General features: G+C 42.0%; 1 protein-coding gene across 9 annotated transcripts in view; it reads left to right on the forward strand.

Annotated features, from left to right (window-relative positions):
• Positions 1 to 12,227, forward strand: part of FBXL13 (F-box and leucine rich repeat protein 13) — a 171,984-nt gene that overhangs the window by 60,318 nt on the left and 99,439 nt on the right. The gene's annotated exons all lie outside the window — the stretch shown is intronic.

Raw genomic sequence — 12,227 nt, forward strand, 5'->3', positions numbered from 1 at the left:
CCTGTGTGTGGGTCTCAATGCATGGATGAGACAATGGTATTGGGAGGAGGAATTTAGGCTTATTAGGAACCGGGGAAACTTTTGGGAAAGGAAGAGCCTATACAGAAAGGATGGGCTCCACCTAAACCAAAACAGAATCAGATTACTGACATGTAAAATTAAAGGTTGCGGAGAAGATTTTAAACTAAGGGCTGGGGGAAAGCCAACAGATGTGGAAGAGCATGCAGTTTGGGTGGAAACATCTTATAGGGATGAATTTGCTGAAGGGGGGACTCTGTATATTAGTAAAGAAGATAGGATAGAAGTTGATGTACAGGTAGGAACTGAAGAGAAACAGTTGAACAAAAAACAGCCCCATTCAGTTACGTCACAACTAAATACTTACTAAATACTCATTTTATAAGTGTTTGCATACAAGTGCTAGAAGTCTAAATACTAAGATGGGTGAACTTGATTGCCTGATATTAAATGAGAATTTTGATATAATAGGTATCACTGAAACTTGGTGGAATGATAATAATCAATAGACATAGTAATACGAAATATATAGGAATGACAGAGTAGGTTGTGTTCATGGGTGTGGCATTTAAAAGAAAGTATATAGTCAAATACAGTAAAAATCTTAAATGAATCAAACTGTACCATAGAATCTCTGTGGATAGAAATTCCATGCTTGAATAATAAGAATATAGCAGTAGGAATATACTACTGACCAGAATGGCGATGGTGATTGTGAAATGGTCAGGGAGATTAAAGAGGCTACAAAAACAAAAAACCCAATAACAATGTGGGATTTCAGCCAGTCCCATATTGACCAGGTATACGTCGCCTCAGGAAGGGATGCAGAGTTAAAATTTCTAAATACCATTAAAGGCTGCTTCTTGGAGCAGCTAGTCCTGGAACCCACAAAGGGAGGGGCAGTTCTTGGTTTAGTTCTAAGTGCATCACAGGATGTGGCCCAAGAGGGGAATATAGCTGAACTGCTCAGTAATAGCAACCATAATGTTGTTAAATTAAATTAAATTTAACATCCTATAGGGGGGAAAATACCAAAGAAACCCTCTGTAGTAGCATTTAACTTCAAAAAGGAGAACAAAATTGAGGAAGCTAGTTAAACAGAAATTAAAAGGAACAGTCACAAGAGTGAAATGTCTGCAAGCTGCGTGGAAACTATTTAAAAACACCATAATAGTGGCTCAAACTAAATGTATACCCCAAATAAAAAAAGAGGACCAAAAAAGTGCCATTATGTTTAAACAGAGTAAAAGAGACAGAAGTAAAAAGGCATCCTTTAAAAATTGGAAGTCAAATCCTAGTGAGGAAAATAGAAAGAAGCATAAACTCTGGCTAGTCAAGTGTAAAAGTATAATTAGGCAGGCCAGAAAAGAATTTTGAAGAGCAAATAACAAAAGGCAAAAAAACTAACAGCAATGTTTTTAAAAATACATCAGAAGCAGGAAGACTGCCAAGCAATCAGTGGTGCCACTGGGTGCTCAAGATGCTAAAGGAGCATTCATGGAAGAAAAATCCATTGCAGAGAAGCTAAGTAAATTCTTTAGATGATGTGAGGGAGATTTGCATATCTGAGCAAGTCTTTTTAGGTGACAGATCTAAGGAACTGTCCCAGATTCAGGTGTCAGAGGATGTTTTGGAACAAAATGAAACAGTAATAAGATCCCAGAACCAGATGGTATTTACCCAAGAGTTCTGAAAACTCAGATATGATATGAAATTGCACAACTAACTGTGGTATGTAAACTGTTGCTTAAATCAGCTTCTGTATCAGATGATTGGTGGATAGCTAATGTGGTGATTTAAAAAAAAAGTGTTCCAGAGGCAATCCTGGCAGTTACAGGCCAGTAAGCCTAACTTCAGTACAAGGCAAATTGGTTGAAACTGTAGTAAAGAATAGAATTATCAGATACATAGGATGAACACAATAGGTTGAATCAAAATTCAACATGGCTTTTGTAGAGGGGAAACCATGCCTCACCAATAGATTAGACTTGTCTAAGTGTGTTAACAAGCATGTGGTCAAGGGTGATCCAGTTGAAATAGTGTACTTGGACTTTCAGAAAGCCTTTGACAAGGTCTTATACCAAAGGTTCTTAAGCAAAGTAAGGAGTCATGGCAGAAGAGGGAAAGGTCCTCGCATGGATTAGTAACTGGTTAAAAGATGGGAAACAAAGGGTAGGAATAAATTGTCAGTTTTCACAATGGAGAAAAGTAAATAGCAGGGATCCCCAAAGATATGTACTGGGACCTGTGCAGTTTAATTTTTCATAAATGATCTGGAAAAAGGGGTGAACAATGAGGTGGAAAAATTTGCAGATGATACACAATTACTTACAGTTAAGTCCAAAACTGACTAAGTTACAAAGGGATCTCACACAACTGGGTGATTAGGCAACAAAATGGCAGATGAAATTCATTGTTAAGTGCAAAGTATTGCACATTGGAAAACTTAATCCCAACTGTACATACGAAACGATGGAGTTTTAATTTAGCTGTTACCACTTGAGAGAGAACTTGGAGTCGTCATGGATAGTTCTCTGAAGACATCTGCTCAGTGTACAGCAGCAGTCAAAAAAGCTAACAATGTTAGGAACCATTTGGAAAGGGATAGATAAGACAGAAAATATCATAATGCTACCATATAAATCCATATAGTATGCCCATACCTTGAATACTGCATGCTGCCAAAGATCCAGAGCGCCACCAGGTGAGTAAAACTTAACAGGGGCCCGATTTGGGGGAATCGGCCTAAAGCCAGCCCTGATAATGGGTGATCATGTAATTAAAGAACACACAAGGGGACTGAATTAAGGTTGCCTGGGAAACCTGAATTCTGGCATTTCCTAACCTTTGTGTGTAATTTTTAGGTTTTTAAAAAAAAAAAAAAAAAAAAGCAAACTGAAAAAACAAATTCCTGCATGTGACATCATATTGACACCTACATGAGTCAACTGCAGGGTTGGAACCTTTAGATCAGGGGTAGTCAATTATTTTTTGTCAAGGTCCAAATTTCTTGGTCAAGATATGGTCAAGGTCCAGACAGAAGAGAGACATTTTTCGCAGCTCAGTAACAATAATGATAATTAGGTCTGTCAAGCAATTTAAAAAATTGTGATTAATTGCACGGTTAAACAATGATAGAATACTATTCATTTAAATATTTTTGGATGTGTTCTACATTTTCAAATATATTGATTTCAGTTACAACACAGAATACAAAGTGTACAGTGCTCACTTTATATTTTTGATTAAAGTATTTTCACTGTAAAAGAGCAAAAGAGATAGTATTTTTCAATTCACCTCATACAAGTACTGTAGTGCAATCTCTTTATCATGAAAGTTGAACTTACAAATGTAGAATTACGTACAACAAAACCTGCATTCAAAAATAAAACAATGTAAAATTTTAGAGCCTGCAAGTTCTGTCCTACTTCTTGTTCAGCCAATTGCTCAGACAAACAAGTTCGTTTACATTTGTAGGAGATAATGTTGTCGGCTTCTTGTTTACAATGTCACCTGAAAGTGAGAACAGGCATTCTCATGGCACCATTGTAGCCAGCATCACAAGATATTTATGCACTAGATGCGCTAAAGATTCATATGTCCCTTCATGCTTCAACCACCATTCCAGGGGACATGTGCCCGTGCTGATGACAGGTTCTGTTTGATAACAATCCAAAGCAGTACAGATCGATGCATGTTCATTTTCATTATCTGAGTCAGATGCCACCAGCAGAAGGTTGATTTTCTTTTTTGGTGGTTCGGGTTCTGTAGTTTGTGCATCAGAGTGTTGCTCTTTTAAGACATCTGAAAGCATGCTCCATACCTTGTTCCTCTCAGATTTTGGAAGGCATTTCAAATTCTTAAACCTTGGGTAGAGTGCTGTAGCTTTCTTTAGAAATCTCACATTGGTACGTTCTTTGTTTTGTGAAATCTGCAGTGAAAGTGTTCTTTAAATGAACAACATGTTCTGGGTCATCATCCAAGACTGCTATAACATGAAATTATATGGCAGAATGCGGCTAAAACAGAGCAGGGGACATACAATCTCTCCCAAGGAGGTCAGTCACAAATATAATTAATGCATTTTTTTTTAACAAGCATCATCAGCATGGAAGCATTGCCTCTGGAATGGTGGCTGAAACATGAAGGAGCGTACGAATGTTTAGCATATTTGGCATGTAAATACCTTCCAATACCAGCTATAAAAGTAACCTGCAAATGCCTGTTCTCACTTTCTGGTAAAAAGAAAAGGAGTACTTGTGGCACCTTAGAGACTAACCAATTTATTTGAGCATAAGCTTTTGTGAGCTACAACTCACTTCATCGGATGCATATTGTGGAAAGTACAGAAGATCTTTTTATACACACAAACCATGAAAAAATGGGTGTTTACCACTACAAAAGGTTTTCTCCCCCCCACCCCACTCTCCTGCTGGTAATAGCTTATCTAAAGTGATCACTCTCTCCTTACAATGTGTATGATAATCAAGGTGGGCCATCTCCAGCACAAATCCAGGGTTTAACAAGAACATCTGGGGGGTGTGTGTGTGTGTGTGTGTGTGTGACATTGTAAATAAGGAGGGCAGCATTATCTCTTGTAAATATAAACCAAACTTGTTTGTCTTAGCGATTGGCTGAACAAGAAGTAGGACTGAGTGGACTTTGTTTTGTTTTTGAGTGCAGTTATGTAACAATCTACATTTGTCAGTTGCACTTTTATGACAGATTACACTACAGTACTTGTATGAGGTGAATTGAAAAATACTATTTCTTATAATTTTTACAGTGCAAATATTTAAAAGCAAAAATAATATACCCTTTGATTTCAATTACAACACCGAAATACAATATATATGAAAATGTAGAGAAAAATTCAAAGTACTTAATAAATTTCAATTGGTATTCCATTGTTTAACAGTGCAATTAAGACTGCGATTTAATCTTAATTGCAATTCAATTTTTTGAGTTAACTGCAATTAATCGACAGCCCTAATAATAATAAGTAAATACCAATGTGTTTTCCCCTGGCTTTGTTCTCGGAATCAGCGGAACCATTTTGACTTAAATTTAAAAAAAAAAAAATCAGCCTGAGACAGACACCTGGCATGGAAAATTTCAGCCTAAATGGTTAGTTTGTCGAAGTTATAAGCAAGTGAAAACAGGGTCTGATTATTATGAAGGTTCCCCACACTTCCCATTAACAGTGCCAATTGCTTCACCTACAGTCAATCGTAGTACAGTAGCAACTTCTATATTTTGTGGGTCTTTATCTATGCATAGCTTTTAATATAAATTTCTCTAGTTTTGGTACAGTTTTAAAATCTGTGGTCGCAGCAGATTTCAGAGTCTGATCCCACTGAGGGTTACCAAAAGAAACTACAGAATTCGCTCAAGAAACTCCCTGAAAAAGCACAAGATCAAATCCACACAGACACACCCCTGGAACCCCGACCTGGGATAGTCTATCTACTACCCAAGATCCATAAACCTGGAAATCCTGGGCGCCCATCTCCAGCATTGGCACCCTGACAGCAGGATTGTCTGGCTATGTAGACTCCCTCCTCAGGCCCTACTCTACCAGCACTCCCACCTATCTTCAAGACACCGCTGACTTTGTGAGGAAACTACAATCCATCGGTGATCTTCCTGAAAATACCATCCTGGCCACTATGGATGTAGAAGCCCTCTACACCAACATTCCACAGAAAGATTGACTACAAGCCATCAAGAACACTATCCCCAATAATGTCACGGCAAACCTGGTGGCTGAACTTTGACTTTGTCCTCACCCATAACTATTTCACATTGGGAGACAATGTATACCTTCAAATCAGCGGCACTGCTATGGGTCCCCGCATGGCCCCACAGTATGCCAACATTTTTATGGCTGACTTAGAACAATGCTTCTTCAGCTCTCGTCCCCTAATACTCCTACTCTACTTGCACTATATTGATATCTTCCTCATCTGGACCCATGGAAAAGAAGCCCTTGAGGAATTCCACCGTGATTTCAACAATTTCCATCCCACCAGCAACCTCAGCCTGGTCCAGTCCACACAAGATCCGCTTCCTGGACACTATGGTGCTAATAAGCGATGGTCACATAAACACCACCCTATACTGGAAACCTACTGACCGCTATTCCTACCTACATGCCTCCAGCTTTCACCCAGATCACACCGCACAGTCCATTGTCTACAGCTAAGCTCTACGATACAACTGCATTTGCTCCAACCCCTCTGACAGAGACAAACACCTACAAGATCTCTATCAAGCATTCTTACAACTACAATACCCACCTGTGGAAGTGAAGAAACAGATTGACAGAGCCAGAAGAGTACCCAGAATTCACCTACTACAGGACAGGCCCAACAAAGAAAATAACAGAACGCCACTAGCCGTCACCTTCAGCCCCCAACTAAAACCTCTCCAACTCATTATCAAGGATCTACAACCTATCCTGAAGGACAACCCATCACTCTCACAAATCTTGGGAGACAGGCCAGTCCTTGCCTACAGACAGCCCCCCAACCTGAAGCAAATACTCACCAGCAACTACATACCACACAACAGAACCACTAACCCAGGAACCTATCCTTGCAACAAAGCCTGTTGCCAACTGTGCCCACATATCTATTCAGGGGACACCATCACAGGGCCTAATAACATCAGCCACACTATCAGAGGCTTGTTCACCTGCACATCTACCAATGTGATATGCCATCATGTTCCAGCAATGCCCCTCTGCTATGTGCATTGGTCAAACTGGACAGTCTCTCTGTAAAAGAATAAATGGACACAAATCAGATGTCAAGAATTATAACATTCATAAACCAGTTGGAGAACACTTCAATTTCTCTGGTCACGCGATTACAGACATGAAAGTTGATATTTACAACAAACTTCAAAACCAGACTCCAGTGAGAAACTGCTGAATTGGAATTAATTTGCAAATTGGATACAATTAACTTAGGTAACCTTGCATAATGACTTAGCCACTCCCAGTCTCTATTCAAGCCTATTTCCCCTTGTTTTTTCCTACTGCCCGCCCCCCCCCCCCGTTCCTCGGATGTTTTTGTTAAATCCTGGATTTGTGCTGGAAATGGCCCACCTTGATTATCATACACATTGTAAGGAGAGTGATCACTTTAGATAAGCTATTACCAGCAGGAGAGTGAGGTGGGGGGAGAAAACCTTTTGAAGTTAAACACCCATTTTTTTCATGGTTTGTGTGTATAAAAACATCCTCACGGCCTTTTCCACTTTTATGCATCTGATGAAGTGAGCTGTAGCTCACGAAAGCTTATGCTCAAATAAATTGGTTAGTCTCTAAGGTGCCACAAGTACTCCTTTTTCTTTTTGGTTGCAGCAGAGGTGCACCTTGAAGGTGGGGGTAGAGGGGAAGGAGTGCCCTGTCCTGGGCACCACGGCAGCTGTGCTAGCCCTTCTGAGTCCTGCTCTCACCTCTTCCCCTCCACTTGCACACAGTTACTGCCTCCCCTTTGGCAGAGGTGTGCCCCGCCCCGCCCACTGGTGGGTCAAGGGGTAGGAGCTGGCCAGAACCTGATTGGCTCTCAGCTTCCAAACAATCAGCTAATGGGGAGGCAGTAACTGGAAGTGGATGGTGTGGGTGAAATTGGAGGGGAAACAGAGCTGAGCATGGGTGAAAACATAGATCAGTCTCTACAATATTTCCATTTTGGGGGTGCCATCCATTGCTATCCCAGGTACTGGGGCACTGTTTCCTTGTGATATTAAAAAGCTGTAGTCCAAATCCAGCTCTGCAGGCAAATAAGCAACTTTATATCTCTGTTAAGCATTAGATCATTTATAACAGTTCTTCCCTGTTTAGTAATAATGAGCCCTTTTTGAATAGTATATTTATGAAGAATAAAAACAACAAGGAGTCCTTGTGGCACCTTGGAGACTAACAAATTTATTTGGTATAAGCTTCCCTGGGCTAGGACCCACTTCATCAGATGCATAAGGCAACTCCCATCTTTTCACGTACTATGTATATGTAACCCTTCTGCTCATCAGAGTTAGCAGCAACAAGGGCCGGGTTCAATATCTAGGGGATTCATTCCAATAACACAATGCAAACTGGCTCAAGCCCCCACCCAGTGACCTGGGACAAATATATACCACCTCTGCTGGGCGCCTCCAAGAGGCAATGCTTCCCCTCTCGCAAGCACATAGTCTGAGTGTAGCAAAAAGCCTTTTAATAACAGAGAGAAACAATGTGTCATTATGTTGGGGAAACACCACCACCAGGATTCGTAACACAACCCATGAGCAAAAAACCCACCCCAAGCAAATTGGGGCATGCCCTTTCCCTTTGGTTCTTGAGTTCAGCAACCCAAAATCACCAAAAGTCCAATGACCCAAAAGTCTCTATCCCTGGTCAGGGCAGCCCCAGTGTTCAAAAGTTTATCTGCAGAGCTTTACCTCCCAACCCAGGTGGAGATGGGGGGCGGAGGGGAAGAGAGGTAAGGGGCACCTTACATGATCTGAAGCTGACCGCCCTACAGCTCCATAGGCCTTCGCTCCGCTCTGCCAGCCGTCCCATGAACTGCTTCGCTCCGCTCCGCTGCACTCCCCACGAGCAGCTCCCGCCGTCCCACAAACTGCTCCACGAGCTGGTCCACGTCCCACAAGCTGCTCCCGCCGTCCTATGAACTGCTCCACCAGCCTGTCCACAAGGCACTCCAGCCATCCCACAAACTGCTCCACAATATATCTTCAGGCTCCCCCCACTACTTAACAGAATGCTCAGTGATTTCAGCTCTTTATCAGTTCAGCTCTTTGGTGACTTCAGCTTGTAGTAGGGGAGCCTCAGTGCTGGTGCACCATTAGCCCAAAGTGAGCTCAGCAGCCTGTAACTAGACACCTAATGGAATCAAAATTAGCTCTGATATTCCACAGTGGAGAGAGGAGGAAGTGCAATTAGCATGTAAGGCCCTCACCCAGGAGCCCAAGCCACCAAGTATTAATACTTGTCCCCAGCCTCTCTTAATTCAGAGTTTTGGAACCCATGACCCTTGCCTAGCGAGTGCTGCTTAGTTGATGGTGAGTCCCTCCATCATAACAAAAGGCCAAGTACAGTTCCAAGCACAGTTCCCATAATCAGGGTAATAACAATTTATTTTTTCTGCCCCAATAACAGAGACACTGGGGATCCCACAGCAGCCAAAGTGACTATTTGGGCAGCTATGGCCTCATTCTAGGCGGGTTGGGTGTGCCTATGCAAATGAGATTGGCCCCTGAAGTTCTTTTCCACAACTTGCCACACCTCACCACCAGATGTCAGGGTGGAGCTCATCCTGACACTGCTTACATATATATTTACCTGCTACTGTATTTTCCATTCCATGCATCTGATGAAGTGGGTTCTAGCCCATGAAAGCTTATGCCCAAATAAATTTGTTAGTCTCTAAGGTGTGCGACAAGGACTCCTCATTTTTTTTGCTGATACAGACTAACACGGCTACCACTCTGAAACCTTATGAAGAATACTTACTGCTACCCCTACCCATAAAGTTGTATGTCTTTCATTGTTTTTACTCACCTTCTTTGTAAAAATACTGTTTTCCACTAATGTATAGAGTTGATTACCTAGAACTAGATCAATGCAACTTGTAAGTTAAAATGCACTTTTGTTTATCTTAAACCAGCACATCAAAGACACTAAATGTTATTCTATATGACCGCACATTATATCTACAAACTATATATCTTTCTATAAGTGCTGAAATTCTGTATCTTCAGCAGGCTCAAAATCAAAGATTATAACCATTTTTAAATGTTCACTGTCATTTGTTAAAAGTGATTCATGGTAGTACTGTCTGTGTGATTGCAAAGAATCTTAAAGAAGTGTATATCTGAAACAGCTTGTTCTAATTATGGATATTCAGTGATCCACTTTAAGAGTGAAAGACATTTCAATCAGTGTTTTTTTGCTATTCAAATTAGTAGCAATAATTTATTCTGTTACAAATCCACTGATATTGGGCATGCAGCCTGCCTGTGCATGACCTTTGAACTGTTATGGAAGCTTGATTGAAGCAGAGAGTAAGATACAATGGTTTTAAAATTACTGCAGGCCTATTTTTCCATCCTGCTGTTTTCAGATTGCTGAAGATCATATCAGAGCGCCGCCACTCAGAGGTTTTTCTTGAATTTAATTGAACAAACTGAATTGAATTGTCTGTTCAAGTATAGCTTAAAGCAGTGGTTTACAAACTTTTTTTCTGGTGACCCAGTTGAAGAAAATTGTTGATACCTGCGACTCAACGGAGCCAGGGATGAGGGGTTTGGGAGGGGCTCAGGGCTGAGGCGGAGGGTTGGGGTGAGGACTGTGGGTGGGGCTGGGGATGAGGGGTTTTGGGTGCAGGAGGGGGCTCTGGGTTTGGAGGGGGCTCAGGGCTCAGGCAGGGGGTTGGGTGCGGGAGGGGGTCAGGGCTCTGGGCTAGGGGTGCAGGCTCTTGGGTGGGGCTGGGGATGAGGAGGGTGGGGTGCAAGAAGAGGCTCTGGGTTTGTGGGGGAGGGCTCAGGGCTGGGGCAGGGGATTGGGACATGGGGTTGGAGTGCAGGCTTACCTCAGGCAGCGCCTGGTCAGCGGCACAGCAGGGGTGCTAAGGCAGGCTTCCTGCCTGTCTTGACACCACGGACCGTGCTGTGCCCCGGAAGTGGCCAGTAGGAGGTCTGGCTCCTAGGCAGAGGTGTGCAAGCGGCTCCGTGTGGCTTTCGCCTGCAGACACTGCCCCCAAGCTCCCATTGGCCGGTTCTCAGCCAATGCGAGTGCAGAGCCAGTGCTCAGGGTGGGGGCAGCGTGCAGAGCCCTGTGGTCCCACCGCCTAGGAGCCGGACCTGCTGCTGGCCGCTTCTGGGGTGCAGTGCGGTGACAGAACTGGTAGGGACAGCACTGCCAACGGGATTTTTAACGGCCCTGTCAGTGGTGCTGATCAGAGCTGCCGTGACCTAGAGCCTTACAATCCATGACCCAGTACTGGGTCATGACCTGCAGTTTGAAAACCACTGGCCTAAAGATGTTATGAGCTTTCCACTCTAACTGCCATGAACCACAGTTCTGATCTCATTCAAGATGAATCCAAGATTAATAGATTTCTGGCAACCTTTTTTTTTTTTTATTGTTAATAGAACAGCATTGACCTTGGCTGTTTTTTAGGGCTTGTTGGCTGGCTAAACAAGTTTTGTATTTGCTATCTTGAATGAATCAGTTGCAAAATGTTGGGGTTTTAATTGCGTTTATGCATTCATGTATTACTACTTTGGTGGGTAAGGTATGTGCATGATATGTATATTGTAGCAGTTTGTTTTTGTTTCTGCAGTTATAATATTCTTCCAAACTGACAAACTCAAACTGACTTTGGGCCAAAAGGAAAATAAGCATGTTAGAGGGATAAAATACAACTCACTGTTTGTGGTATTAGTCCACCCATCCAGTGATCTGTAACAGGGGAGAGATCCTGGAGAACTATTTGACCTCCAAATGTGCCTGGGAGTTGCATGTAGAGCTTGCTGCTATTAGTATTCACAGCACTGGAACTGAAGATTTGGCAAGGAGTGTTCTGCTGATTCCTGAGGTCAATGCATTTTAGAAGGCATCCACATGTTGTGACAGTTTTGTTTTTAATAATAATTACAGTTTTTAGGGACCCCCCAGCGCTACACTCATTAAGAGGAAGAGAAAAGCTCTCAGATACAACTGTTTGTTGGAGTTGGAGGAGAAAGGAATGTAATAAAAAGGGAGAGGTTATAGGGGGAAAAAAGAGAGTAAGGGGGCTGTAGGAGTTAGGAGGGTTGGCCCAAAATTTTCTAACATCATTTGGATTCAGAAATACTCTTGGGGGCATTTGTAATTAAATTGTACAGAAGAAGAAATTTCAAAATGCAAGTGTGGTTTCTGGTTGTGGTGTTTCAATGGAGGGCATGTTCTGATTTATAGCAAATGGCAGATCAACTCTTTTAATAAATAAACAACTCCCCTATAATTCTACAGCTTTTCTTTTTTTCCCTGATCTGCTATTTCTTCTCTTCCATTTTTGTATATCCCTTTCTCTTTTCTATACATTTCTTTCTCTCGCTTTTTAATTTGGCTGCCCTCTTCTGTTGTTTGGTTCCACACTGTTGTGATCCTTTTAGCCCCAGCCCCATTTCTATTCTTACTGTTGTAACAAACCTTTATT

Source organism: Caretta caretta, chromosome 1 (genome assembly GCF_965140235.1).
Source record: "Caretta caretta isolate rCarCar2 chromosome 1, rCarCar1.hap1, whole genome shotgun sequence".
Classification (NCBI taxonomy): Eukaryota; Metazoa; Chordata; order Testudines; family Cheloniidae; genus Caretta; species Caretta caretta.